At 37.5% G+C, this 12,726-nt stretch overlaps 1 protein-coding gene across 1 annotated transcript in view; it reads left to right on the top strand.

Moving 5' to 3' along the window:
• The first annotated feature begins 148 nt into the window (after positions 1–148).
• Positions 149–12,726, top strand: part of LOC127586643 (H/ACA ribonucleoprotein complex non-core subunit NAF1-like) — a 74,788-nt gene continuing 62,210 nt past the window's right edge. Inside the window, exon 1 of the mRNA XM_052044762.1 lies at positions 149–242. The gene's annotated coding sequence lies outside the window, so the exon portion shown is untranslated. The remainder of the gene's footprint in view (positions 243–12,726) is intronic.

Below are 12,726 nucleotides of genomic sequence, written 5' to 3'. Positions count from 1 at the left end.
GACATATGATGTGAAATTTGTTGTTTTGTGGCAGCAGTACAGTGCAAAGACAAAAATCTATAAATTATAAAAATAAATAATTAGTGCAAAAAAGGAATAATAGAAAATAATATATAAAAGACTCATTGAATTTGTTTTTTTAAATCAGGATTTGCCGAAGGTTGAAGAAGTAAGTATCATTCTTCCTGAAGAGGTACAAAAGGAGCCCATTGGGATTGTTTCCAGCATTATTGATCAACTGGGTAAGTACATTTATACAGCAGTGGAAGTAATCATCACTCTTGACTGTGTTTAGGTAATGTAGCACATAAAAGTATCACTGTTTATATCAGTTCTTTATTGTGGTACATAATATGGCATCTACTTTTCAGGAGGCTCTTTCACTTTGACAATCTGGAAAAATCTTCACTGACATCTTGCCTTTGACCATGCCCAGAACACAGAACAATTTTTTTTCCTTCTGTGTATCTGTCATAGAGAGCAGACCGATTTGTAATGAATAATTAAATGTTTCATAGAGACTTTTGGTAGAATGGAAAGGTCTGTAGCAAGAAAACATACCTTCCTTAAAGGTCCTACACTGAAAATGTGCTTCTTGGCTTTTGGAAATGTTATGGTTGAGTTCCTGTCTTTGACAGATTTACCAGTGGAGAAGTACCTCTTTTCAAAACTATTGTAAACCTAGCATTGTGACAACATTGCTAACGATGGATTCATAGTTTGCAACCATCAGTGTAAGTGATCATGGGATTCCTTTGCTTCAGTGAAGGGCAGTGCAAAGTACAAGATACTAATCAGATTTATTTTCTTGTTTGTATCTGTGTTCAGAGTGAGTTATATTAATCTATTTCAGTTACCCACCTCCTCTGGTTCAGTCCTAAAGGGTGGTTCAGAGCTTCCAGTTTCCCGTCACTTCAGTTTTCCATCCCTCTCCCTTTCTGTCTTTGGCTTCTTTCACAGCTCCAATGAAGCTCAAGAAACAGCATGTATTTTCTGCTCATTGCAGTCTTCCTTACATGACAATGTGTTCAACAATTTTGGATAACCAGCCATTCTAGCCTTGCATTTTCACATTTTCACATTCAGTTATCCTTTATCTATCTCTCTATCCTCTTCTTGTTTTTACACCTTCCCCGACATACCTTGTATCCTATCTGACTATAACCTCAACCCTGCATTGCCATCTACCTGTAGTAAACTTTCACCCCTAGCAAGAATCTACCATCTTTGCCTTAAAAATATTCAATTACTCTGCTTCCACCACTCTTTGTGGAATAACTTCAGGATCCGCAGAGAGAGTATTTTTCCTTATTTTTGTCTTATTGAAGGGACCCCCCAGTTCCACATTCACTCACAAGAGGAAACATCTCTATATCCACCCTGCCAAGACCCTTCAGGATCTTGTATGTTTCAATCAAGTCTCTTTTCACTCTTCTGAACTCCACTGGATATAAGCCCAACATGTCCAACCTTTTCCCTAGGCTTCATCACCCTCTCAGCTGTGTCATTCAGTTTCATCTGGTTGCTATCCTTTTCCTTTTGTTCTCTCTGCACTCTTTCCTCTTTCTCTGTAACTTAAGTTATTTTTTTTGAAGTTTCCAGCAGTTTCCAGTTCTGAAGAAAGGTTATTGACCTGAAACATTGACTCTGTTGCTGTCTGCACAGATCCTGCCTGACCCAGAAAGTATTTTCAACATTTTCAGTATTTATTGCAGCAACAGTAATGCTGGTGCTACAACGCTGTACTAATTATTATTAAACCAAGGTTTTGGTCATTGAATGGGAAATTTATGAAGTACAGAATTGTGCGAATCTTAGCTGTGTTCCATTTTCCCGATTATTGTTTGATGACACTTAATCTTAACTTGTGACTATAATATGCAGCCTGGCAACAGTTTCTGTTGAGAGGGACCTGTGTGTGTCTCCAAGGAAGTTGTATTAGAAATTGTATTTAGAGCATATGTGGTCCACTTGGTAGGAGGAACATTCCATAAATATTGTTTGTTAAAGTGAGGAAATATTAACTTAATTACAATAACCCATGTTTATGGTCCTTTTCATGCTTCAGTTGGTCTGACTACGCTGTAGTCCTTAATGAGATAAAATGACTTGTGTTGTTTGAATTTTTAATTGTTAGAACAATTTTGAATAATAACACGCACACAGTTTACTCTAGTTTATTTACTAGATTACATATTTGGGAACAGTGTTTGTATAGTCTGACACAGAATGTTTGCACTTGAATTTTGTACTGTTCATGCTTCTAACAAATTGTTACCATGTATATCTCCTCTGTGTTGCTTGTTCATTCACAGAGTAGAATAGAGCATAACAAACACATTAACGTTGTCCTATCTAGTCACTAATTAGCAATAAGAAACTATATTACAACCAAAATGGAGTTGGCTGGTTTGTTTTCTAAAAAAAAACAGGAGATTTGTGATTATTTTTATATGCAATGGAAATTAATTAATAACTTGTGTTTGGGTTCCCGATTTGCAAGTTGTTCAATGCTCATTCTAAGTTGACTTGGTGATATTACTTCCAATTTTTTTTGTACAATTGAAAGACTTGTTTTGCTACATCAAATAGCATCAAGAGTCAACCAATTCTGAAGTACTATTTTTGACATGAACCCAGGTTCCCTTCCATGAAAACCTTTTGTGAACTGCTTGGAATACAACAATCAATAACTTTCCTGGTACTTTTCCTGTACCTGGGCAGTGGATCACTGGATGATTGAATGCAGTTTCACAGTGTAAACTATCACACTTATGTCTTTGAACTTCATTGAAATTAATTTTAAAATACTCCATCATTTTCAGAGTAAATTGATTTTAAACCATTATTATATTGGGGTGGGAAGTTAAGCGAACAAAATTGATCTTCGTGCAAGTGCCAATAATTCTTCTAAACTTTAGAGAAATTAACTCTCTACTCAATCTGTCATAAGATATGACTGATAATAAGACCAAATTGCACTTTTATTTGTGCAATTGAACACTTTTCTGGATGTGAAAAGTTAATGGTGTGACTTGGAGCACCTTCCACTTGAGAAAACCTAATGTGAAGTATGGCATAAAGTGACATATTATCCTGAATTGAAATATTCTGCTGAGCCTTATCTTTTGTTTGGTCAAAGTCCTGGACCTCCCTTTCTAACAGCTCCATGAAAATACCTACACAACATGGACTGTAGCAGTTCAAGATTGTTGCCAGCATCATATTCTCAAGTGCATTTAAGGATAAGTAATAAATGGTGGCCTTGCCTGCAATGCTCATATGCCACTAAGAAATAGAACTTTTTATGATAATCACACCCTGTGAATAAAGGGGATGTTATACATATGGATTTTCTGAAGACAAGTGGTAAAGGGACAAATAAAAATTTTAATAAGATCAATGCAGATGTTATTCAAGACAATATAACTATAGATACATGGGTGAGGAACTTTTTTTGACAGATATTTTAAGAATGTGGGATAGAAGAACATCTGGTTTTAGTTATAAGTATTTTGGGCAGTACTCCAATTCAATGAAATTAAAATTTATTCTTACCTATTTAGATGTGACTAGCACAAATGAAGAGGAGAAGGAGTTCAGAGAAAAGGTTGATGAAAGATGCAGTTCCATGTCGAAAAAATGAAATATAGCTTTTGGAGAAAATATATAAAAATAAGCACTCCTTCAATGATAAAACTCTAGAGTGGAGGAATGGTGAGAAATAGATATGCCTGAAAGTAGTTGGAGAGATAGTTTGGATTTTTGCATGGAACATTGAATTGGAAAGAGTTAATGTGCTTTTCTCTTTGTATTTCATGCTGTGTAAGGCATCTTATTGTAGGATAGATTTTGGAGCCATGGGAAGGTTAACATTGAGTGGCATCTGAATGGCATCTGGAATGAGAAGTTATAACTGTGAACAATGACTTGAGCATCAAAGGAGAATCTAATATATACACATCTTAAAGTAATGAATTATGTTAAAGGTCTGAGATATGAAGATTGGGTTCATTGCTAAATTGATAAGGGGTATAGAATATAAAATGTAAGTAGCCAAACAAAAGGAAGACCTTGAGGATAAAAAAAACATGCAGGATGGTTATAACTGGGAATGGTTTAGCATAATGCATAAGCCATTAAAGCATATGTAGCAAGAGTGGAGTAAAAAAAGGAATAGAGTAGATGGTTAATGTTAGAAGAATGAGTAGTAGCAAGTACATAATTTGTTGAATAATACCCTTCTATTTAATAACTTATGTAAATCTTACCAGGCAATTAAAGAATCTAAGTCTTGAGGAATGTGTCCAATGTCAGTAGCACGAATTCAAAATTCTCCCTGCATTGCAATGAATATGATTGGCTCAATCACACACTCAGTTGCGTATCTGATACTTAGTTTCAGGGTTTGCCAAATTAATGTGTTTATTATAATTTGAATCATAGATGAAGCCTGCTTACTGGAGTGATAATCAGTAAAATCATAAGATTATCTTTTACATATTTAGTGATTCTAAGCCTTCATTGTGTACTATGCAACCTTTTTTTCAGTTTTATGCTGTGGAAGCTGTATAATTTGTAGCTATGGGAAAAGTCAGTTCGAGATGCTATCCTCGTGCGCACATGTTGCTTATTGCGTACTTTGTTAACACACTAATTCAACAGACATCTGTAATATTCGATTGCATGTTGTTGCAGGATGAAGGGGTCAAAATTTTCTTTTGAAGAAATAATGAAGGGGAATATGAAGCTAGGGGTGATTATTGGTATTGAATGCAGAGTAAAAGCTAGGGATAGTAGCTGCCCCAAATGTTTTTTTTTGGGCAAATTCCTTCAAGCTGATTTCATGGAATTAAAAAAAACATGCTTTGAATTTAACAGCAGCAGGCTACTTGACAGAGCTTGGCCAGGCTCCAGGGACCATAGCCCATCGTACTCAACATATCTAATTCCTTACTCCCTAGTTCTCCCATAGATCCCTATAAATTATCCACCTCAATTCCATTTCATTGCTGGCATGGAACCTAGAGACCAAACCTGAACAACCAACTGCCCTTGCCTTGAGCCATGCATATGATGTTTCACATGTGAGCCTACTCAGAATCAGCGGCCTTGAGAATGTTTCTTGCTTGCTTCTATTAGGTTGCTGCTCACCTGGAAAAGATTGGGAGATTGCGTAGTGGAGAGTGGGGTCAGGTGAGGTGGAGCATACGGGGAGAGCCCAGGGCATTTGTTTTGGTGGGAAAATGGGGTGCTGAATTAACGCAGATTTAAATGAGGTGGATACTTTCATCCAGACAGGGAAATGGAACATGGTTTTTACACCCCCCACCCCCTCCCCCTGTTATATGGGATAGGCTGGATGGTGCAGGGTCTTTTCCTAACCATTGTTTTATCACATTTATAGAATGAAGCTAATGTAATTATTACGAACAGATGTAAAAATGTTTAAAATTTGCAAATTGTCCTGCCTTTCAGGGCCATTAAACTCAAACCCTTAGGAGCAGACTTTTGTATGTTCTTTACAGCTGAAAAAAGAAAATAACAGAAGCATGAAATCTCTTCTGAAAGGGCAGTTACATTACATATTCTGTAAATACACATGGGGGGGTTGGGGGGAGACAAAACTATTTTTGCAGATTTAAGAAAAAACACCCAAGGGTATCTGTTGGATCAATCTGGTATGTTCTCTATGATTTTTCTGTACCACTCACTGCCTGTGTTCTAGCTGTCTTTTAGTTGTATTGCCAGCTTTAACATTGTCATATTACATTTCTGGGCTTTTAATCATGTAAAATTAATTATTTCCTCTTGGAAGAATGGATTGTCTGTTTTGGTTGTTGGCATTATCCAGAATCTTGTGCAATTAAAGTAGCTTCATCTGTTGTCCTATTCTGTCAAAATGATTCTGAATCAGCCTGAATGCTTGTCTGTGTCAGTGTTGATTTTATATGCAATTTTATGTTGTCTGCAAATTCTAATATTCTGGGTATATTCTCTTTGCTTGAGAATAGAAGGAATAAGCTCTGTGGAGTTGCATCTCATTACCCTGACAAATCACTAGTCCCATAACTTCACTCAGAAAACAGTTGGTGTAATAACCGCTTTCTTTTGTTTCCACTCATTAAGGTAGTGAGTTTCCTGGTTTGTGTTTGTTTTGAAGAAAAAAAGAGAAAAGCCATTAAGTAGGAAGGTATTTTCATTGTATTAGTATTCCCAATCATATTCCTTTTGAAAACATGCTTGATCACACCTTTACATTTTTTGAATTGTATGTGCTTGGATTCATCAAATCTAAATATTCTCAGCAGAATAATTATGTTGAGCTTGCATATAACAGAGGTTAGGTCATAACTGTAATATTGGATACAGTCCTGATCACCACACTTCATGAAGGATATGATATGAAAAATCTAGAGAAGGTACAAAAAATATTGACTAGAATGTGGCCAGGGATGAGGGTTTTCTACTGTTAGACTGGAAAAACTGGAGTTGTCCTCCTTTGAACAAGATTAAAGAAGATTATTTAGGCTGTCTAAACCATTAATGAAGGAAAGCAGTTTGCTTTCCATGTGGTTGTCAGTCAGGAGGTACAGATAGGCAAAAGGTAAAAAGGATACCTGAGGAAAAACTTTTACTCAGGGTGGTTGTGATTTGCATTGGGAATGGTGGAAATGGAATTATTCAGGACTCTTGCAAAGGGACTAAATAAGCACTTGAAAAAGAATAATTGGCACATCTATAGTGAATGAATCAGTAATTGAGACTGACTAGATTGCTCTACTTGGAGCTGGCACAAACTCAGTGAGCTCATTTGAGGTATTTTATGTGATTTCTGTATCTTGTGAGTCTCTTTGCTTTCATTAAATTATGTTTTTAGACTCCAGTTTTTGTCTTAAAATTTGAGGTGAAGGCTACTCATTAGGAAGAGTAAAATTGTTTTTCATTCTGTGAAGAACTGTGTTTACAACCATCAAGGATCATGGAAAGCACAAAAGAAGTGGTTTAATTAATCTAGGTATTAGTTCAGATAAGGTCCATTGTTGCTCTCATGTCTTTGATACGGTGTACAAAATGTACAGATAAGTGTTCATCAGCTTATTTTTGTTGAATCTCTGTGAATGTTTACAATGAAATGTAGTTCTTAATTTATGAAATATGTATATAAATGAATATTAATTTAAAAAACACATCTGAAGTGTGTTTTTAATTTGGCGGCAAGTAAAGAATGGAAGTTTTTTGGAGTTTTACTATTCGTTTCATTGTTAAGGAAACTAGGAGGATTCATATTAGAGCTGGTTCTGATGAAATGACAAAGGTCAGCATTTTGTGTGATGCCTTGTTCCTTCAGGCTTTACTTTTGCCTAAGCCTGTGCTTCCTGTGCAGTTAGCATTTGATTCTTACGGTGGGGCAAATGCATTTATAATATTGGGTTTTCAACTTATTTCATAAAATGGCACCAAAAAAAAACTTGCAAGCCTTAACATTCCCCAAAACTCTATCCTTGTTTTAGTATATTTGAATAGAGTAGGGGGTGGTGTGTACATTTAAGATAGCTTCTAATATCAGTGCCACTATGTGTTTAAAATTTTAGAATTAATATGCATTTCTAGTCCAGGTCATGTAAAATTATTTTCTTTTTCGGACTATTTTTCTTTTTCTAAAGTGAAATTTTTCACACCAGGCTTATTCCAGACTCTGTGCTTTACATCTCAATGAGAAAGAAATAAAATGAACAAAATTATGAACTTTTATATTTGTGTTCAACAGCAGAAAAAGATGAAGTGTATATTGAATTATTAGCTATGTCAGAACAGTTTGTTTCTCTTAAACAGTTCAAATTTAGCAAAATAAGGTGCATAAAACCAGCATATATCTAGAACATGTAAAACATATCGTACAACGGGCTCTGCAAGCAAGTTCAAAATGATTCTTTTCATTAGAGCAAATCTCAACAGATGGAGCTTTTTATTTCAGCCAATGAACACTCACCTATTGTTCATCTGAACATGCATTGTAAATGCCATCTCATTAAACCTTCATTTAAAAGATAGCTCAGCGGTATGTTGTCAATGAGATCATAAATGTATTGTGTTGCTGAAAGAGAATGAGGTGTTTTGAAATCATTGATCCTTGAAATTGTCCTTAATGAATGGTTTGATAAAATTCCCTGAAACTGAAAACGTGTCATATTCCCTAGAATTACATCAGTTTGCAGATTCTTTGACCATTTCAAATCTCAATACCAATATTGAAAACTAATCTTCTGAAGTAATTGTTTTGTTTTTCTACGTCAAAACACTAGGACTGCACAGTGGTGCAGCTAGTAGAGCCACTGCCTCACAGCACCAGAGACTCAGGTTCGATCCTGACCTCGGATGCTGTCTGTGTGGAGTTTGGATGTTCTCCTTGTGACCATGTGGGCTTCCCTTACGTGCTCTGGTTCCCTCCCACATCCCAAAGACATCCCAGGTTGGTAGACTAATTGGCCACTGTAACTTGTCTCTAGTATGTAGGTGGGTGGTAAAATGTGGGGGTAATTGATGGGAATGTGGGGAGAAAAAAAACAGGATTAATATAGGATTAGTATAAATGGGTGGTTGATGGTCGATGTGGACCAAAGTGCCTGTTTCCGTGCTGTAACTCTCTTTGACTCCATGAACCTAAACAGCTATGTTACTTGCACTGGATAAATGTATTTTTGTAACCCATGACTTACAGCATGTTCCTATAACTGTGATGTGATTAGATTTTTAAATTTGAGATTCACTGTGTAAGGACAATTTGTAATGGAAGGGCACTGAGGTGTGCGGTAGAACAAAGGGACCTGAGAAAACACATCCATAGTTCCTTGAAAGTGACATCGCAGGTAGATAGGGTCGTAAAGAGAGCTTTTGGCACATTGGCTCTCATAAATCAGGGCATTGAGTACAGGAGCTGGGATGTTATGTTGCAGTTGTGTAAGATTTGGTGAGGTCAAATTTAGAGTATTGTGTACAGTTCTGATCACCTACCTGCAGGAAAGATGTCAATAAGCTTGAAAGAGTGCAGAGAAAATTCACACGGATATTACCGGGACTTGAGGACCTGAGTTACAGGGATAGGTTGAATAGGTTAGAACTCTATTCGCTGGAGTGCAGGAGAATGAGGGGAGATCTTACAGAAGTATACAAAATTCTGAGGGGTATAGATAGGGTGAATGCAGGCTTTTTCCCCTCAGGTTGGGTGAGAATAGAACTAGAGGCCATAGGTTTATGGTGAAAGGTGACATATTTAAGGGGAATCTGAGGGGGAACAACTTCACTCAGAGGGTGGTGTGAGTGTGGAATGAGCTGCCAGCAGAGCAGTGGATGCGGGTTCAGTTGTAACATTTAAGAGAAGTTTGGATAGGTACATGAATGAAAGAGGTATGGAGGGCTATGGTCTGGGTGCAGGTAGATGGACTAGGCAGAAAACCAGGCCGGCATGGACTAGATGGGCCAAAGGGCCTTTTTCTGTGCTGTAGTGGTCTATGACCCTATGACTTTATTTATCATAAAAAAAAATCAGACCATGTAGCCCTTCGAACCTATTGTACCAGTCAGACAACTCCTTGGCTGAATTATGACCTAACTCCTTGTAACCACTTTTGACCTATACCTCTCAAAATCCATGGCCAACAAAAATCCATCAGCTTCAGATGTCAAATCAACAATTGACCTATTCCTAGACTTCTGTTTGCAGCAGAAAATTACAAATTTTTATGGTGCTTGGCACATAAAACTGTGTCCAAACCTAAATCCCCGAAAGACCTATTCTAATTTTTAGATGCTGTCCTCTTGTTTTAAATTATCCATTCAGTGGAAGTGGTTTCTCTGTATCTGGTTTATCGGTTCCTCTTAATATCTTGTAAATCTTGATCAAATCACCTAATGTTTTTTAAGTTACAGGAGCTATCATCCAAGGGTGTGTAATTCCTCACATTTGAACATTGGAGTTTGGATATGATTTTGGTAATTCAACAGCCTCACCCACCAAGGTTGAACTTTATTTTTAATTGTATGGTGCTCAGAAATGAATGTTACTGCAAATGTCATCTAACCTTGCTAAGTAAAAATGAAAGCTAACTCCTATTCCCTGGTATTTTAATCCTCTATGTATAATAAAAGACAACATGCCATAAGCATTTTTAATTATTTTTTTTGTACCTCTCCAAGATTGTATATAGACCTTTGACTTTTTTGATCTCTTCTACCTCTAGCATTCTAACATTTGTAAAGCACTATGTTGTATTCAGATTAAGCCCAAAGGAGATGATCACACTCTTGCCCTTGGAATCTTTTTGCCCAGTTTTGTGCATGTTCAGTGGACCAGATTGTACAATTAGACTTTTGCCTGTGTATCACAAAAGCGTTTCAATGTGTGTCAAATGCTGTTTGTTGAGGAGCCTGTCAATTTTCCAACTGAGTACGGCAGGTTGGGCCTCAGGCGAACTCCATGCCACTTATCTATTGTCAGTTGACAGCAAGGCTGTAGGACTGCCTTCTGAATAGGACTGAGGACTTGGAGCTGACAATAGGCTCAGGACTCCTGGCGCCCTTCTGTTCTGTATCCATTCTATGTTCAGTGCTTCCAATTCTCATGGACGGATGTTTAAGCAAGTAAAGGGCATGAAGTCAAATAGTTTTTCTTGTATGTTGTTTCTCTCACACCTGCCACAGACTTTGCCTAGCAGGTATATTCCTCTGGTCTTGGCCAACTCAGTCAGTGGTGATGCTAATCTTGGATCTCTTGATCCTCAGCACTGTACATGAATTAGGTTTCCTTGCCTATATTTAGCCCAAAGCTATGCAACTTAATAGAGTCTGGGATTGACATTGAGGTCTCTCATGATGACATCCTCCTGTTTACTACAATGGCACTACCACAGGTGGTAATCCAGGACATAACCAGTATCCTGATGGAACAGGCTGAAACTGTGGCTGAAAAGTATGATTCTGTGAACATGACAAGCTTGATGAGCTAATGGGACGGCCTCTCAATTTAGATGCTGTCCCCAGGTGTTCGTGAGGTGGATTTTGACTTGAATAGGTGCTTGAGTCACTGCCAGGTGACCTAATGAGATGTGCCTAATCCTAGCACCAAATAGGCAACAGATTAAGTGGTACTCTCAGTTCTGTTAACAATCCCCTTAATGATTGTGTACTCTGGAAGTGCCCCGTTACATTTCCATTCCTGCCTTTGAATAGCTATTGTCTGTGCCCTCAGAAATCTTTATCCTCTTCATCAGAGATAGGAAGTATGACATGGCTTTTGAATAGTTTTCATTTCCTGCAAACCTTTGCTAGCCTACCTCTCTCTACAATATGGATCATACCAGCTCTGTGCTGACTTTGAATCCTTTAACCAAATATGACCAGGTTTGGCTCATGCTCCAGCCCTCGAGTTAAGGATTTGAGACAGATACCCACTGCTTATGTGTTTGCTTAGGTTCAGTCACACTGCCAGTTCAAATTTCAAGTCCAGTAAGTGCATTCTATGGCATTTTACAATTTGGCATTTCAGAGGAGTGGCCAGGCCAACAGACGGGTGACATTGAGGGAATGATTGATCTAATGGAGAAAGCACAGCCAAAGAAGCTTGAGTTTGAATTCACTCAATTAAATGGTAGGCTACTGTTCCCACAACTCGATGGCAACAAAATGCTCCCATTTGTGATAAGGGTCATGCTGCATTCTGGGAGGTCTGTCCGGTCTGCACCTGTCAGGTCTGGCATGTACCAGATAACTCAACAAAAATAGGAGAAAAGGTAATCCATTTGGCTATTTGAGTCTGTTCTCCATTCATTAGGATCTTGACTGATCTGTACCTGAATGCCATTTTCCTGCACTAGCCTCGTTGATAGTATTCCTTGATAATCACAAATTCATTAATCTCTGTTTTGAACAAAATCAAAAACAGTATCTCCCATGGCCTTCTGGGTTGAGAGAACCAAAGATTTAGCGCTCTTTGCATGAAGACATTTCTTCACATCTCATTCCTAAAAATCTTGCCCCTTATTCTGAGATTGTGACCCCTGGTTGTAGACTTCTCAATCGGGAAAAAGTCCTCTTTGCATTCGGCTATTAAGTCTTAAGAATTTTGTTCTTCCTTTGAAAGAACGTTTCAATATGATCTCTTTTCATTGTTCTAAACCGTAGAGAGTACAGGCCTAGTATTCTCAATCTCTACAGCAAACCTTCCATCCCTGTAACCAGTCTAGTGAATGTTTTCTGCTATCTCTTTGATAAGTATATCTTTTTTTGATCTTTGGTCTCAGGAAGTCCTGTATAATACTGTCGCTTGTGTACTCAATCCTCCTGTAATAATAAAAACAACATACATCTGCCATCTTAATTGCTTGCTGTACCTGCATGTTTCCTTTCAATGACAAGGGCATCTAGGCCCTTAGGTACATAATCTGCACTGCCATATGTCAGCCTTTATTTATAGTTATTACATTTTAGTTTATTTTACAGCTTGTAATGAGCACTGACACATGACAGAATTTTAAATACTACTTCATACTTATGCAAACCATTACAGATATATAAAAGGCAAAAAGGAGCACCTCCTTTCCAAACCCTGACATTTACTCCACTCTTACCACATTTCCAACTTTTCATTTTGAGTACAGTGCACTCAGCTGAACACTTGCGTTTTCAGCACAATACTAGTCTTAATACTTGACTAATAGATACTCTGAG

Source organism: Pristis pectinata, chromosome 2, assembly GCF_009764475.1.
Source record: "Pristis pectinata isolate sPriPec2 chromosome 2, sPriPec2.1.pri, whole genome shotgun sequence".
Classification (NCBI taxonomy): Eukaryota; Metazoa; Chordata; class Chondrichthyes; order Rhinopristiformes; family Pristidae; genus Pristis; species Pristis pectinata.
Note: the sequence above shows the minus strand (reverse complement) of the source record. Positions and strands in the feature narration are given on the sequence as shown.